Source organism: Onychomys torridus, chromosome 6 (genome assembly GCF_903995425.1).
Source record: "Onychomys torridus chromosome 6, mOncTor1.1, whole genome shotgun sequence".
Classification (NCBI taxonomy): Eukaryota; Metazoa; Chordata; class Mammalia; order Rodentia; family Cricetidae; genus Onychomys; species Onychomys torridus.
In genome coordinates, this window is record NC_050448.1 from 23,558,464 (window position 1) to 23,574,374 (window position 15,911).

The window sequence follows — 15,911 nt, forward strand, 5'->3', positions numbered from 1 at the left end:
CAGAAACAAGACAAAGTTTCCCATCATCGCCATATCTATTCAATATAGTATTTGAAGTTCTAGCTAGAGCAATAAGACATCTGAAAGACATCAACAGGCTAGATAATGGAAAAGGGAGAAATCAAAGCAATATTATTTGCAGATGATATGATGGTATCACATCTACCCCAAAAATTCTATGAGGGAATTTCTACAACTGATAAACACCTTTGGTGAAGTGTCTGGATACAAGATTAACTCTAAAAAATCAGTAGCCCTCCTATATACAAATGGCAAACATAAGGATAAAGAAATCTGGGAAACAACACATAAAATAGCCACACATAAAATATCTTGGATTAACCTTAACCAAGCAAGTACATGTATACAACAAAAACTTCAGGTCTTTGAAGAAAGAAATTGATGAAGATATCAGAAGACGGAAAGATCTCTAATGCTCATTGATCAATTGAATTAACACAGTTAAAATGGTCATATTACAAAAAAGCAATCTACAGATTAAAGAAATTCCCATCAAAATTCAACACAATTCTTTGTAGACCTTGAAAGAACAATACTCAACTTCATATGGAAAAACAAAAGCTAGGATACCTAAAATAACCCTGTATAATTAAAAAAAATTCAGAGGAATCACCATCTCTGAATCCAAGATCTGATACAGAACAATGGTAGTGAAAGTCACATGATACTGGCATAAAAACAAAAAGATTTATCAATGGAATAGAATAGAAGGCTCAGCCATAAATCCATAAACCTATGGATATCTTATTTTTGATAAAGAAGCCAGGAATACACAACAGAAAACAGAAACCATCTTGAAAAAAAATTGTGCTGATCTAACAGAATATTAGCTTTGAGAAGAAAGACCTCTACATAAAAATAGATATACTGAATCTGGTAGAACAGGAAGTGGGGAATAGCCTTGAACTCATTGGCATAGAAGACTAGGTCCTAAACAACTGGCTGATAGTGCAGGCACTAAGAACAATCAATAAATAAATGGAACCTCATGAAACTGAGATGTTTTGGTAAGGACTGTTAATAGGACAAAACGGCAGCATATAGAATGGAAAAGATTTTCTCCATTCCACATCTGACAGAAAGTTAACATCCAAAATATATAAAGAATTCAAGAAGCTAGACATCAACAAACCAACTAATTGAATTAAAAGTGTGATACATAACTAAACAGAATTTTTCAACAGAGGAAACTTAAATGACTAAGAAACACAAAGAAATGTTCAACTTTGTTAACCAATAAGGAAAGGCAAATTAAAATGACTCTGAGATTCCATCTTACACATGTCAGAATGGCTAAAATAAAAAAAAAAAACTCAAGTGACAGCTCATGGTGGCAAGGATATAGAGCAAGTGGAACACTCCTTCACTGCTGATTGGAGTACAACCTAGTACAGCCACTATGGAAATCAATATAGCATTTCCTCAGAAATTCGTAAATAAATCTACCTGAAGACTCAGCTATATCACTCTTGGGCTTATGCTCAAAAGATGCTTCATCCTATCTCAAGAAAGATGTGGTATTTTTACACAAGGGAGTACTACTCAAATTGTTAAGAACAATAACATCATGAAATTTTCAGGCAAATGGATGGAACTGGAAAAGATCATGCTACGTGAGATAACCCAGACCCCAAAAAGACAACCATGGTATGTACTCATTTATAAGTGGACATTAATTGTTAAATAAAGGACAATCATGCTACAGTCTACAGATCCAGAGAGGCTAAGTAACAAGTAGGGCTCAAAGGGGGATGCATGGATCTCCCGGGGAAGGGAAAATAGAAGAATTTGCAGGTAGACTAAGGTAGAAGTAGGAATGGGAACAGGAGGGATAAGACAGGTGTTAAGAATCTGAGGGAAAGATTGCTTGGAAAGAAAATGGAACTGGTGGACATTTGGGAGGCAACATAGAAGCCTAGTGTAGTAGAAACTCCCTGGAACCCAGAAGAGTGACCCTAGCAAAGTCTCCTACTAATAGTGCATTTGGAGTCTGAACTGGGCATCTTCTATAAACAGGGACAATTGGACTGGGACACCAACCCAGCTATAAAACCTTTGACTTCATCCTGCCCGCACACCCATTTGCCTGAGACCCCAGCCAATTCCTGAGACTCAGAGACCAGCCCCAAGCTCCCATCCTCCCCGGAACTCCCATCTGGACGAGAGACCCTCCAGTGGACACTACAACCTCAATGACTTGGCCCCACACACATCTGCCTGAGACCTCAGCCACTTCTGGAGACTTAGAGACCAGCGTCCAACATTTCATCCTGCCCCAGAACTCCCATCTGGACAAGATAAGGAGACCCTAGGGACTTCCTGAGACTCGGAGTCCAGCCCCCCAGCTCCTATCCGGCCAGCACTCTCATCTGGACCAGAGCTTCCATCTGAACCAGAGAGGGGCTCCCTAAATCTGTCAGCTCTGTCTGGATCAAGTACACCCATAAGACCAAGAATAAATCCAAAAGGAGATAGGCAGTTGTTAAAGCAGAAGTACATACAAAAAAAATAAAGAACAATACAGCATCACCAGAACCAAATGAAATGGAGAGAAAAATCAAAGCAATACCATTAAAATCAGGAACAATGTAAGGCTGTCCCCTCTCCCCATACTTATTCAATATAGTACTTGAAATTCTAGCCAGAGCTATATGACAACATAAGGAGATTAAGTGGATACATATTGGAAAGGAAGAAGTCAAGCTATCCCTATTTGCAGATGACATGATCGTATACATGAGTGACCCCAAAAATTCAACCAAGGAACTGATACAGCTGACAAACACCTTCAGCAACATAGCAGGATATAAGATCAACTCAAAAAACTCAGTAGCCCTCCTATATACAATAGAAAAAGAGGCTGAGAAAGAAATCAGAGATACATCACCCTTTACAATAGCCACAAATGATATAAAATACCTTGGGGTTACTCTAACTAAGCATGTAAAGGACCTATATGACAAGAACTTTAATTCCCTGAAAAAAGAAATTGAAGAAGATGTCAGAAAATGGAAAGATCCCCATGCTCATGGATAGGCAGGATTAACATAGTAAAAATGGAAATCTTATGGAAAGCAATCTACAGATTCAATGCAATACCAATCAAATTACCAACACAATTCTTCACAGATCTGGAAAGAATAATACTCAACTTCATATGGAAAAACAAAAAACCTAGGATAGCCAAAAGAATCCTGTACAATAAAACAACCTCTGGAGGCATCAAAATCCCCGACCTCAAGCTCTACTACAGAGATACCATAATAAAAAGAGCTTGGTACTGGCATAAAAACTGACATGTGGACCAATGGAATCAAATTGAAGACCATGAGAATATCCTGCACACCTATGAACATATAATTTTTGACAAAGAAGCCAAAAATGTACAATGGAAAAAAGAAAGCATCTTCAACAAATGGTGCTGGCATAACTGGATGTCAATGTGTAGATGGCTGCAAATAGATCCATATTCATCACGGTGAACAAAACTTAAGTCCAAGGGGATCAAAGACCTCAACATAAATCCAGTTACTCTGAACCTGATAGAAGAGAAAGTGGGAAGTACTCTTGAATGCATTGGCACCAGAGATCACTTTCTAAATATAACACCAGTAGCACAGACAATGAGAAAAACAATCAAGCAATGGGACCTGTTGAAACTGAGAAGCTTTTGTAGAGCAAAGGACACTGGTCAACAAGACAAAGCGACAGCCTACAGAATGGGACAAGTTCTTCACCATCCCCACATCTGACAGAGGGCTGATATCCAGAATATATAAAGAACTCAAGAAATTAGACATCAAAATGCCCAACAATCCAATTAAGAAATGGGCTTTAGAACTAAACAGAGAATTCTCCACAGAGGAAGCTCAAATGGCTGAAAGACATTTAAGGAATTGCTCAACATCCCTAATTATCCGGGAAATGCAAATCAAAATGACTCTGAGATACCACCTTACACCTGTCAGAGTGGCTAAAATCAAAAACACAGAAGACAGCTTATGCTGAAGAGAATGTGGAGCAAGGAGAACTCTCCTCCACTGCTGGTGGGAACGCAAGCTTATACTGCCACTTTGGAAATCAATATGGCACTTCCTTAGAAAATTGGGAATCCATCTCCCCAATTCCCAGCTGTAGCACTCTTGGGCATATACCCAAGGAATGCTCAATCATACTACAAGGGCATTTGTTCAGCTATGTTCATATCAGAATTGTTTGTAATAAACAGAACCTGGAAACAACCTAGATGCCCTTCAACTGAAGAATGGATAAAGAAAATATGGTACATACCATACAAACAATGGAGTACTACTCAGCAGAGAAAAACAATGACATCATGAGGTTTGTAGTCAAATGAATGGATCTAGAAAAAAATCCTGAGTGAGGTAACCTAGACTCAGAAGGACAAACATGGTATGTACTCACTCATAGGAGGATACTAGATGTAAAACAAAGATGACTAGACTGCTTCACAACTCCGAGTCTTCCTAGAAAGTGGGACCCTAGGAAAGACACAGGGATTGCCCAATGACAGAGAAATGGATGAGATCTACATGAACAACCTGGACGACATTGGGAGTAATGAAGGGCAAGGTTTGAGGGAAAGAAAGCTTAGGAGAGCAGGAGATCCCAGCTGGATCAAGAACAGAAAGGGAGAACAAGGAATAACAGACCATGATAAATGATGACAGCATGAGAACAGTAATAGGCAGAGTGCTGGAGAGGTCCCCAGAAATCCACAATGATACATTCTCTGTAGACTGCTGGCAATGGTCAAGAGAAAGCCTGATCTGACCTAGTCTGGTGATCAGATGGCCAAACACCCTAATGGTCATGCTGGAACTCTCATCCAATAACTGATGGAAGTGGATGCAGAGATCCTCAGCCAGGCCCCAGGTTGAGCTCCGGGAGTCCAATTGTAGAGAAAGAGTAGGGTCTATAAGAGTGTGAATCGTTGGGACCAAGATTGGGAAAGGCACAGGGACAAATAGCCAAACTAATGGAAACACATGAATTGTGAACCAAAAGCTGTGGAGCCCCCAGCTGGATCAGGCCCTCTGGATAAGTGAGACAACTGAATAGCTTGAACTGTTTGGGAGGCATCCAGGCTGTGGGACTGGGACCTGTCCTTAGTGCATGAGCTGGCTGTTTGGAACCTTGGGCTTACACAGGGACACTTTGCTCAGCCTGGAAGGAGGGGACTGGACCTGCCTGTACTGAATCCAACAGGTTTAAATGAATCCCCAGGGGTTTCTTGGCCCTGGAGGAGATGGGAATGGAGGTGAGAGGCTGGGGGGAAGGTGGGGTCGGGGGCAGAAGGGGGAGTACAGGGGAACCCATGGCTGATGTGTAAAATTAAAACACAAATATAATAAAAATAAAAAAACTTACTGATTAATCAAAAAAACAAAAACAAAAACAAAACAAAACAAAACAAAAACCCTTTTACTTACAATCCGTCCTTTCTGCAAGATGTGCTGCGGAATAGTGGTATAGAATTTCCGGGAATGGTCGACCAATGATTGGTCCAACTTGAGGCCCATACCACAAGAGGGAGCCCATGTCTGACACTGCTTGAATGGTCCCCAACCAGTGACTGGACAGCCCAGAAACCCAGAACTGAGCCAAATACATACAACTCGGAAGAAAAAGTTCATGAAATGATTACTAATGATATTCTGAGATAGTCATAAATCAGTGCCTAACCCAATTGTCATCAGAATAGCATTTTCCAGGAACTGATGGGAGCAGATGCAGAGACCCAAAGCCAAACACTAAGGGAAAACCCATAGAATCTGGAGCGGAAGGACTGTAGGAGCCATATGGGATGAGAATAACATGAAAAAGTGGGCCACAGAATAAACTAATCAGGGCTCGTAGGGGCCCAGAGAAACAGAAGCGACAAACACAGTCCCTGCAGACCCTGTGTGCATATACTTATGGTTCTGTAGCTTGGCATTCTTCTGGGTCTCCCAACAGTGTCTATGGCCGTTTTTTGTTTGTTTGTTTGTTTTAATCTGAGGATCGAACCCAGGGCCTTGTGCTTGCTAGGCGTGTGCTTTACCACTGAGCTAAATCCCCAACAGTGTCTATGACCATTTTAACTGATAGAGTAAGACTGGGCACAAACTCATATCACAGCTGGATGTGGCAACCCAGTAGGGAGAAAAAAGTCCCAAGCACAGTTAAAACGGTCATAGACTGTGCTTGGGACCTTTTTCTCCCTACTGAGTTTCTCTCTATCTTGTTAGGCAACGTTTGGTTCGTGGTGGCTATTCCAGGGAGGCCTGCTCTCTTTCTTTTTTATAAGAGAAACAGAGATCAAGTTGATCTGGGAGAGAGGTGAGGTGGGAAGGTACTGGTAGGAGAGGAGTGATGGGAAATTTCAGTTGAGATATAATATATGAAAAAAGAATAAAAATAAAGGAAAGAAAGGAAATAAATAAGAAAGAAATTAAATCTTTATATTCCCTCTGTCTTGACTTGCAGCGTTTGATTTCAAGATTCACAAAGCTTCAATATTCAGGGTAAAATAAAAAATATTGAAGAATGATTGTGAATATTATGGTAGCTTTATTTGATGGGTGGCTGCGTGTCTGAGGAAAGATGGTTCTGGTGTATCTTTTCTAATGTTCTGAGGCATGATATTACAGTGTAGCAAGGGATCTAGGAAAATTTTCTCTTTTTTGACTTGTGCTTTGTTATGACTATCAAGATCATAGTGACCCCAGGATATGATATTATAAATGAGGTCTCCCCTTCTTTATTTATTGAGAATACTGCTATTGAAAATGCTTCTCTGAGTAGGTTTGTGAATCTGTGTGCTTGCTCTAGTGGTGATCCAGGTCAGCCACTCTTAGCAATTTGTTTGCTTATTTACTTGGATGGTGAAGGAAGCTATTTTCTATAAACAATTTTAATTGTCCTTTCTTTGTCTGTATTTTTTGTTTGTTTCTATTTATCAAATAACATCATTTAACCACAAGAGAAAGAAGACAGGTAAAAGTGTCTTTCCTGCCCATAGGCAACTGTGCCACATGTACTAACTTTAAGACAACCAACTCAGGCACAATGACATCCTCCTGCAGTCCCAGATCCCCAGGGGGCTGAAGCAGGAGGATCTCAAGTTCAAGGAGTGCTTGAAACACAGAGTGAGCTCAAGTCAATCCTGGGCAGTTTAAGGAGAACTTATATCTGAATGAAAAGTAACAACTGTGGCTAAAACTATGAACAGAGTTATGGGCACAGTTCAGTGGCCAGTGGGCAGTCCTTGTCTGCTTATCTAGCATGTGTGAAGCCTGCATCCTATCTCCAGTTCCACATAAAAAGCTGCATGTGGATGCACACCTTACTCTATAATGATCATATTTTCAAAGAAGAGCAAGCACAGAGTAGCTGATTCTGGAAGACACTTTTGACTGATTCTCATGAATCACAGTCTTCACTTCTAGCTAGCACTGTGCATTCTTTCTGCCTCCTTTCCTTATCTCCTCAGTTTGGAACTTATACACATTCAAGAATGTTGGATCTCACTGATAGAGATTGCCTTTAGGAGCACTGATGTCAGGAAACTTTTCTTAAGATACTGAAAACACAATTCGTTAATACTTATATCATGAAAAATAATGGATTCATTTATGCATTGGTTCAACAAAAGTATTTCTAAGTGGGGTCACTGAAGTGCAAATGGAAATGCTCTTGTATGAAGTTAATGCAATTGAAATGCTTTCCTCTTTCTTAAATGAAAATGAAATATAAACATATTATTTTCAGCATATAATTCAATTACTCCTGCTAGGAAGTGAAGACGTAAATTAGAAGAAGAATAAGATGCTTGTGTACAATGCAGAAAAATGTGACAAGGTCACTAGTCAACTAAGAGAATAATGATGGCTGCAGGTGATTATTGGTGCAGTGCATGTGTGAGAGTCTGAAGAATGGTTGATAGGACATTGTATGAGAATTATTTACCTCCCAGTAGGTAAATTTGTGAAGACCTGGGGATTTATGTAAAACTCCACTTACCATTCATTATTTTTAGCTCTGCTTTATTAAGATAAATGTGTTGCTTGAGTTTTATTCACTTAAAACAACAATATTTTTAAAAATTTTTTTTTGATCCAATGAAAGTAATAAAACAAAATATACAGATAAATTGGGAGGTATCTTAGTTATTTTATTTTGGGTGTGGCAAAACAAGGATGAAGCAACATAATAAAAGGATTATACAGACTCATTCTTTAGGACACAGAACATCACAATTGGTCAGTCTGAGTAATCATAATGACTTCTGCTTTGGCTGTGAAACATGAGGCGGCCATTCACATTCTTTTCATACTCAGGAAACAGAGAAATATTGAGAGATATTTAATTATTCTGTGTAATGATATGTCACTGTGATTGGTTTAAAAAAAGCTGAATGGCCAATAGCTAGGTAGTATTTGTAGGGCAGAGAGGGTGCTGGAGTAGTTTGGAGATGGCCAGAGATGTAGAGGAAGCAAGATATATAGGAGGAGAGGTAACAAGCCACAAGCCAGATGACAGAATGTACATTTATAGAAATGGGTTAATTTATATAAATGGGTTAGTTATAAGAGCTAGGCAGGAGTAAGCCTAAGCTATCAGTTGAGCTTCCATAAATAAGAATTCTCTGTGTCATTTTTTTGTGAGCAGGTAGCCCAAAGAAAAGTCAGCCTAAATGGCACAAAACATTGGGCATGTATTTCCATAAAAGACCCAAGAAAGCTTTAAAACCCTCCAAATATACAAAAATGGAGTCAAACGTGGCTTCCTAGTACCACAGTCTCTCATGCAGCCCATGTTTTAGAGATGTAACTCTTAGCTGCTGCCTGTAGGCTCCAGTCATCTGAACACTATGAGCTAAGCTGTGCAGCAGTTTAATATTTTGCTCATACAGACAAAAAAGGTTACAGATATGTAGTACAGCAGGTACGGATAGAAAAAAAAACATATTAACAGGTTACACTGTGTTTGAAAATGTGCATAGATTTAAGAAAGAAAAGTAAAAAGAAATAGACAGTCATAGAAAAAGTAGTTTATAAGTAATAAGATAAAGACTTTAAAGGAAATAAAAATAATATAAAAAGAATAAGTCACAAAACACAAAGAGAGAGAAAGTCTGGATCCTATACGGCATCTTGTTGATTTTGAAGTTTTTGATTTCTGATGAACAAATGCTAACTGAGAGACATTCTATTATAAAAACTGCAAAATTATCACCTAGTATTTGTAAGAGGTAGAAAATGATCACATTCTAAAATACAAGTACATTTTCCCATCTTGTGATGTCATAAACCTGGAAAAAATGATGCAGGATTGATTAAGAAAAGAATTTTTGTTTGTCAATAGTGAAGTTGAATGACTAAACCTGCTTAGCACTTAAACCAAACAGCTATTAAGAATAAATATTCTAACACACCACATAGAAAGTTTAGCCTCTCCATGGTGCTTTGTGCAGAGAATGTTTGGGAATTGGTAAAGGTAAATAACTGTGTTTCTCACTTGCAAACCCCATGTAAGTGCTGTATAATGTCTTTCTATGGAATTCCATTAGGCAGAAGCTGTGATGTTCTCCATTATGCATATTCAAGTTTTTTATTTAAACTACTCTTTACAAATGATTCTTTTGTAGTTACAGTATGAATCCCATTCAATATGTATAGTGTAAAGAAACATTGGGCATTTTGTGCATTCTTTGTTCAATATAGTGTTCATATTGAATTCTCCATAGAGAGCAAGAATAAAACAATACAGATCCATCGATATTAAATACCAAATCATAATCACAAAAAAACAAAACTGCAAAATTTAAATGACCTATATATTTTTAGAATGTCTTAAGTACAAAATGGAAGACAAAAATATTTTGTGCTGGAGAAGAGGTTACACTTCTGTTTCCACAGAAAGTGAAAGGCTGTGGATTCATTCAAGGTTAAAGGGGATCAGATTTGATCAAAGGAGACCCCTAAAAGTCCTGACTATAGATATAAAGAAATACCCTAAAAACCCACCAAACATGTGATGTATATTTTACTTGCTTAAACAAAAAATTATCTTTAACTGACTTGTGCATACAATACTTTCCATACTTTGTTAATGGAGATATATTTGTTATCTCTGAAAGTCCTTGTTTTAAGAAGGGGAACAAACACCTTTGAAAATGGATTTCCCAAGGGATCCAACCTCTCAGAGTGCCTCTGTTGCAGTTTCCTCAGAGCAGCTTAAAGGCTCGTAGCTGAGATAGTACAGCCTCACAGACTATTCTAGCCAGTACTTGACCATTGTCCTAGATTTCTCAGGATTCCCCAAAGATGCACGTACCTCCAGACAACAGGAAGCAGTGTAGAAGAGAACAGTACAAACATCTCCAAGAGGCTGTTGGGTGTTTTTAGTCATTCAGTAGGTTATGGATATTTCTCATCATTTAGGGGCATTGTTTACAAGTTGCTATTGGTAATGGTCACCAAAAAAGCTGAACAAAGGATATTAGATTCAGGGATCTCATTCTGAAAAGGAAAAGGGGGTATAGAATTAATAGAATAAAAGGGTAAATTATTAAATCTACTTTTGAACTCACAAGAACTATTACTCTTAAATATTATACAATGGTATAGATTTATGTATTTTGATACAAATTTAAGGTTATTATCATTAGAATATACTATACATAAGTTTGTACTCTTATTTAAGGTCTTGTATCTATACAGCTCATTTAACAATGTAATGTATATTTCTAGTTCTTAAAAGTTATATTACAAACTATTTAGGATAATAACGAACTGCAGATTAGGACATAGTCACCTATACCCATCAAAGTATGGGTCAAAGTTAGGTATATTTTCAAGGTCAATCAGAGAGATATTTTAAATAGATAGATGGTCTTTGAACACTTCAAAGACCCGCAGAATGTGACATTTTAATGTTTTAATAACATAGGGATGTTCATGACAGTGGGACATGACTGCTCCTGGCAGCACCAATCTTCTTCATAAAAGGATGATGGGCATTGAAGAACCTTCATATGGAGTTTGTTTTCATTTTGGCAAAACTAGCTATTTGAGCAAGAAACTTTTCTTGCCTTCAATGCTGCCAATATGCTTTCCAAACTTGACATGAAGGACACAAAGGGAAAATAATTGTCAAACTTTGCCAAAATAAGGTGGGACAGTCATTCAAAATTCCTGCTTTAGAAAAAGTCTGCTGGATATTCTGCAGAACACACAGGGAAGTGACTGCTGAACTTGGTCAAGACTAGGCAGGACAGTCCTTCAAAATTCCTAGTTAGAAGAGTCTGTCAAATATTCTAGGTCTATAGGTTAAAGATTGGATGCCCCAGTGTTGCAGAGCAACTTTGGGTGAAGGTACAGGTACCCAGATGTCTCTGTCATTTCTATATGTTGCTTGCAATGCATTTTGTTTACTAAGGTCTTTGGTGGAGTTAAAAAATTAGTTATATTTTCCCTTAGTTATGATAGAAGGTAAATTAGAAACAACACTTTGAATTCATTGAGGTAGGATAAATAATGGAGTATTTTCTTTGAAATTGCCAAATGCAAATGGACTGTACATTGCAAATGTAATCCTTAACTGATAATTGTTCTTATTGTATATAGTTTTACTATGTCAGAGTTAAATCCTTTCCTTTTTATTTAGACAAAAAAGGAGACATTTGATTACACTGTGTAAAGATATGCCATTGTGATTGATTTTTTTAAAAAAAGCTTAATGGCCAATAGGTAGGTCAGATTTTCAGGGCAGAGAGGATATTGAGAATAAACGTGGAGTTGAGGGGAGATGCAGAGGAAACAGAACATGCAGGAGGAGAGGTATGAAGCCACAAGCCACATGTCAGGATGTAAATTAATATAAATGGGTTAATTTAAGTTATAAGAGTGAATTAGAAGCAGCATAAGCTGTAGGTCAAGCTTTCATAATTAATAGTAAGTCTCCCCATCATTTTTCTCTGTGTGTGTAAACTGGCAGCCCAAAGAAAAATCAGTTTACAGAGAGAAATGTATTAGTGTTCAGTTCATTTCCCTTTTTTCAGTCCACGTACTCTATCCCCTGGGCTGGAGCTGCCCACATGGAATGGGTTTCCATTCTTTGTTCAACTGGGAGCATTATCAAAGACAAACTCATAAAAGTATATCCTCTTAACCCTGTTAAGTTACTCTTAACTTACCTCACAGAAGCTGAGTCAACAATGTGAGGATAAGGCTTCTAAAGTGTATACGATCTGCTTCTTTAAAATTGGGAGAGATGCTGAAATTTTTCTTAATAGAGAACCTGAATAAAAATTATTATTTTTGTTGTTGTCATTGTTAATTTGAAATAAGTGACAATTACCTAGTGTTTTATTTTCTACAAATTGGGGTATGTTACCTAAAGCTTTTGTTAGTAAAACAAATATCTATTTGGTATGTAATGTGACTATAACATGGTTTCCATTATATTATTGTTTGTTATTTTTTTACTTACTGAGCTAATTTTTATTTGTGATAGAACTGAACTGGGCAATATATTAAGCTTGAGGTATGTTTGAATTACACTTAGGCAAAAATCTAGTAAAAATGATTTACTGGGGTCACTGTGCATTTAGATGTCAGGCGGCATCCTTGTCTTTAATGTAATTTAAAAATATATACATAATTTAAATGTCTAAAGTCTAGAAATCATTGCTTTGACACTGATATGTTTCTATGTTTTGATCCTACATTCTTGACCACTAGAAAAGTGTAGTATTATATACACATGAAAAATAGGACATTTTAAATAAAAAAAATCTCTGTAATAGAATGCAGTGATGGTTCTGTGGGTAGAATACTTGCTGTACAAACATGAGGAGCTGAGTATGCCTGTCAGCACCTAAATAAAAAGCTAGGTGTGCATGCTTATAATTCCAGCTTCCATTTATAGAGACCTATTGTAAGTAAATTGGTTGCAACAACTCTGGGTTTGGTCCTGGATTTTGGCACCAAAAATATGACAGTTTAGCCTGGGAGGAGGGCAAGGTATCCTGGACATCTCAAGCTGCTCAGAACAATAGCAGCCCTGAAGGTGTCCTGAATACCTGGAGCTGTTTAGCACAGCTCTGATGGCTGGAACTGCTAGGAGACAGTTCAGCCCTGGAGGGAAATTCTTCTGACTTCTTGGTAAAGTCAGGCTAGAACTGCTTCATCAGGGAAGGGTATCCTGACTGTTCAGGACAGTCAGGGTATACCTGCTGTGATGGGGGATGGTCTCCTTGGATATAGCAATCCTGCGCCTCTCCAGGAGAGCCACTACAGCTGAGCTTTGCTCAGCCCCCATTTAAGGGTGCTTACTAGCAGAGCTCTGCTTCTCTCTTCCAAGAAATTGCAAAAATGTAGCACTCTCTTCCCACTCAGGATAAAAGTATTACTTTTCAGCTCTCTCTTGCTCTGTCCACTGAGGGACATTTCAGCAAGGAACTTTTGTTCAGCTCCCCCTGCTCAATCCACTGTGGGATGCCTTAGCAAGTTTCTTCTGTTCAGCTCCACCCTTGCTCAATCCACTATGGGACATCCTAGCAAAGTTCTTTTGTTCAGCTCAAACCTTGCTCAATCCACTATGGGATGTCTCAGCAACATTCTTCTGTGCACCAGTGAATGAAGGTCTTCACATCCCAAACTCTTGAGAAAGAGATTTATTTGGGACGGAGGATTCCAGGAGAGTAGCTGCCTCTACTAGGGTGGAGAGAACAGCAATTTTTGTTTCTAATTGACTAGGCAGGGCAGTTTACACAGGATGTCTTGGGGGTGGAGTCAACCAGGGGTTGACTTGGGGCCCAGGGTTCTACTGTCCTGCTCTGTGATTGGTGGGTTTTACAAGTCAGTTGGCCGGGGGCAGAGATGACTCTGATCTGACTGAGCCAAACTGTGTTTCTTTCTGCCCTGGTCTGAGCCATCTTTCCCTAGTTCTGGGCTCCAGGGTCATGGTGGGTTTCTTTAGCCAGCCACATTTCCTTATACCTACAGGTTTCAGGAGTTCACTAGCCTGCTGTTATAGCCTAAATAACAACCTAGGTCCAATAAAATACTCTGTCCCCAAAAATAGGGTGGAGAGGGATTGAGAAAAATGTTGGAAAAACACATGCTAACACCATGTACACGTGCACACACACACACACACACACACACACACACACACACTCAGAGGCACATACACATCATTCACATCTTGCATAGATATCTAACCACCCTTTCTTCATGTATTAAAAATGAAAAGATTCAAGGATTATTATCCCACCCATCTGTGTTTCCTTTTGGAATCTAAGCATTTTATGTTTCATTAGCTCAGTAGTTCTTCAGGATCTTATGAATATGTGCATGTGTGCATGTGTGTGTAACAGGAAAGATAACTTTTAGTAAGAGGAAGGGGCACAGCAGGTGAGAGAGAGGGTGGGTAGTGGTAGACAAAAGATTAGGATCATAACGAATAATGAAGATGTCTTGGTTTGAGGATGTTATAATATAAATATTCCTTTATATACCAACTATAGAAGTTAATTTAAAAAATAGTAAAAAAAAAAATGAGGAAAAGACAAAACTGCCAAACAGATACAGTCCTACTGCTCCAGCCTTCTCACCCCCAACCCACCTCTCATATCCTCCTCCAACAAGGTAAGGCCTCCCTTGTCGAGTCAGCAGAGCCTGGGCCATTCAGTAGAGGCAAGTCCAAGCCCATCTCCCTGCCTTAAGGCTGTGTGAAGTGTCACACCATAGGTAGTAGGCTCCAAAAAAGCCAGCTCATGCACCAGGAATGGATCCTGATCTCACTGCCAGGGGCCCCACAAGCAGTATAAGCTACACAACTGTCTTGCTTATGCAGAGGGCCTAGTCCAATCCCATGGAGGCTCTATAGTTCTAGGTCCAAAGTTCATGAGTTCCCATTAGTTTGGTTTGGTTGTCTCTGTAGGTTTTCCCATCATGATGTTGATGCCGCTTGCTCATAGAAAACCTCTTCTCTCTCTTTCACTGGACTCCTGGAGCATGGGCTGATGTTTGGCTGTGCATCTCTGCATCTGTTCCCCTGTTACTAGATGAAGGTTCTGGGATGACAGTTAGGGTATTCACCAATATGATCAGTGGGATAAGCCAGTTCAGGAACCCTCTACACTATTACTAGTAGTCTAAGCTTGGGTCATCATTGTGGATTCCCTAGCAACAGGTTTCACCCTATCCCCATGATGTCTCCCTCTATCATGGTATCTCTTTCATTGCTCTCCCACTCCATCCCTGTTCCAGCTCGACCATACCATTCCCTTATGTTCTCATCATCATCTTCTACCCTCCATTGCCGCCTTCCCCTACATCCCAGTTTACTCATGAAGATCTCGTAGCTTCCACTTTATGTAATGTGTAAAAATTATTAACACCTCTTCATGAAACAAATGATTACTAACAAAGAAGTATGTATCCATGTATCCTTAGGTAGGGGGCCTACTTCTTCAAAACTCTATTTATGGCTGAGTACATTTGTTTTTCTTTGATTTTTTTTGAGACAGGGTTTCTCCATGTAGTTTTGGTGCCTATCCTGGATCTCACTCTGTAGACCAGGCTGGCCTCAAACTCACAAAGATCCACCTGGCTCTGCCTCCTGAGTGCTGAGATTAAAGGCATGTGCCACTCCTGCCTGGAGGCTGAGCACATTCTGACAGCCTGAGTATTTCAAATGCTTGGTAGGCATCTGTGAATGTCAGGACACAGCCTAGATTTCGGCTTGGCATTATCATCACACCTCTCTGATAAGGCCAATTTTGAGCTGGGTTTTTGTTTGTGTGTTTCACAATCATTTAACCCTGACAAATAAGTAGCTATAGAGAGGCTGAGAATCTGAGCCTTGCTCTTAGA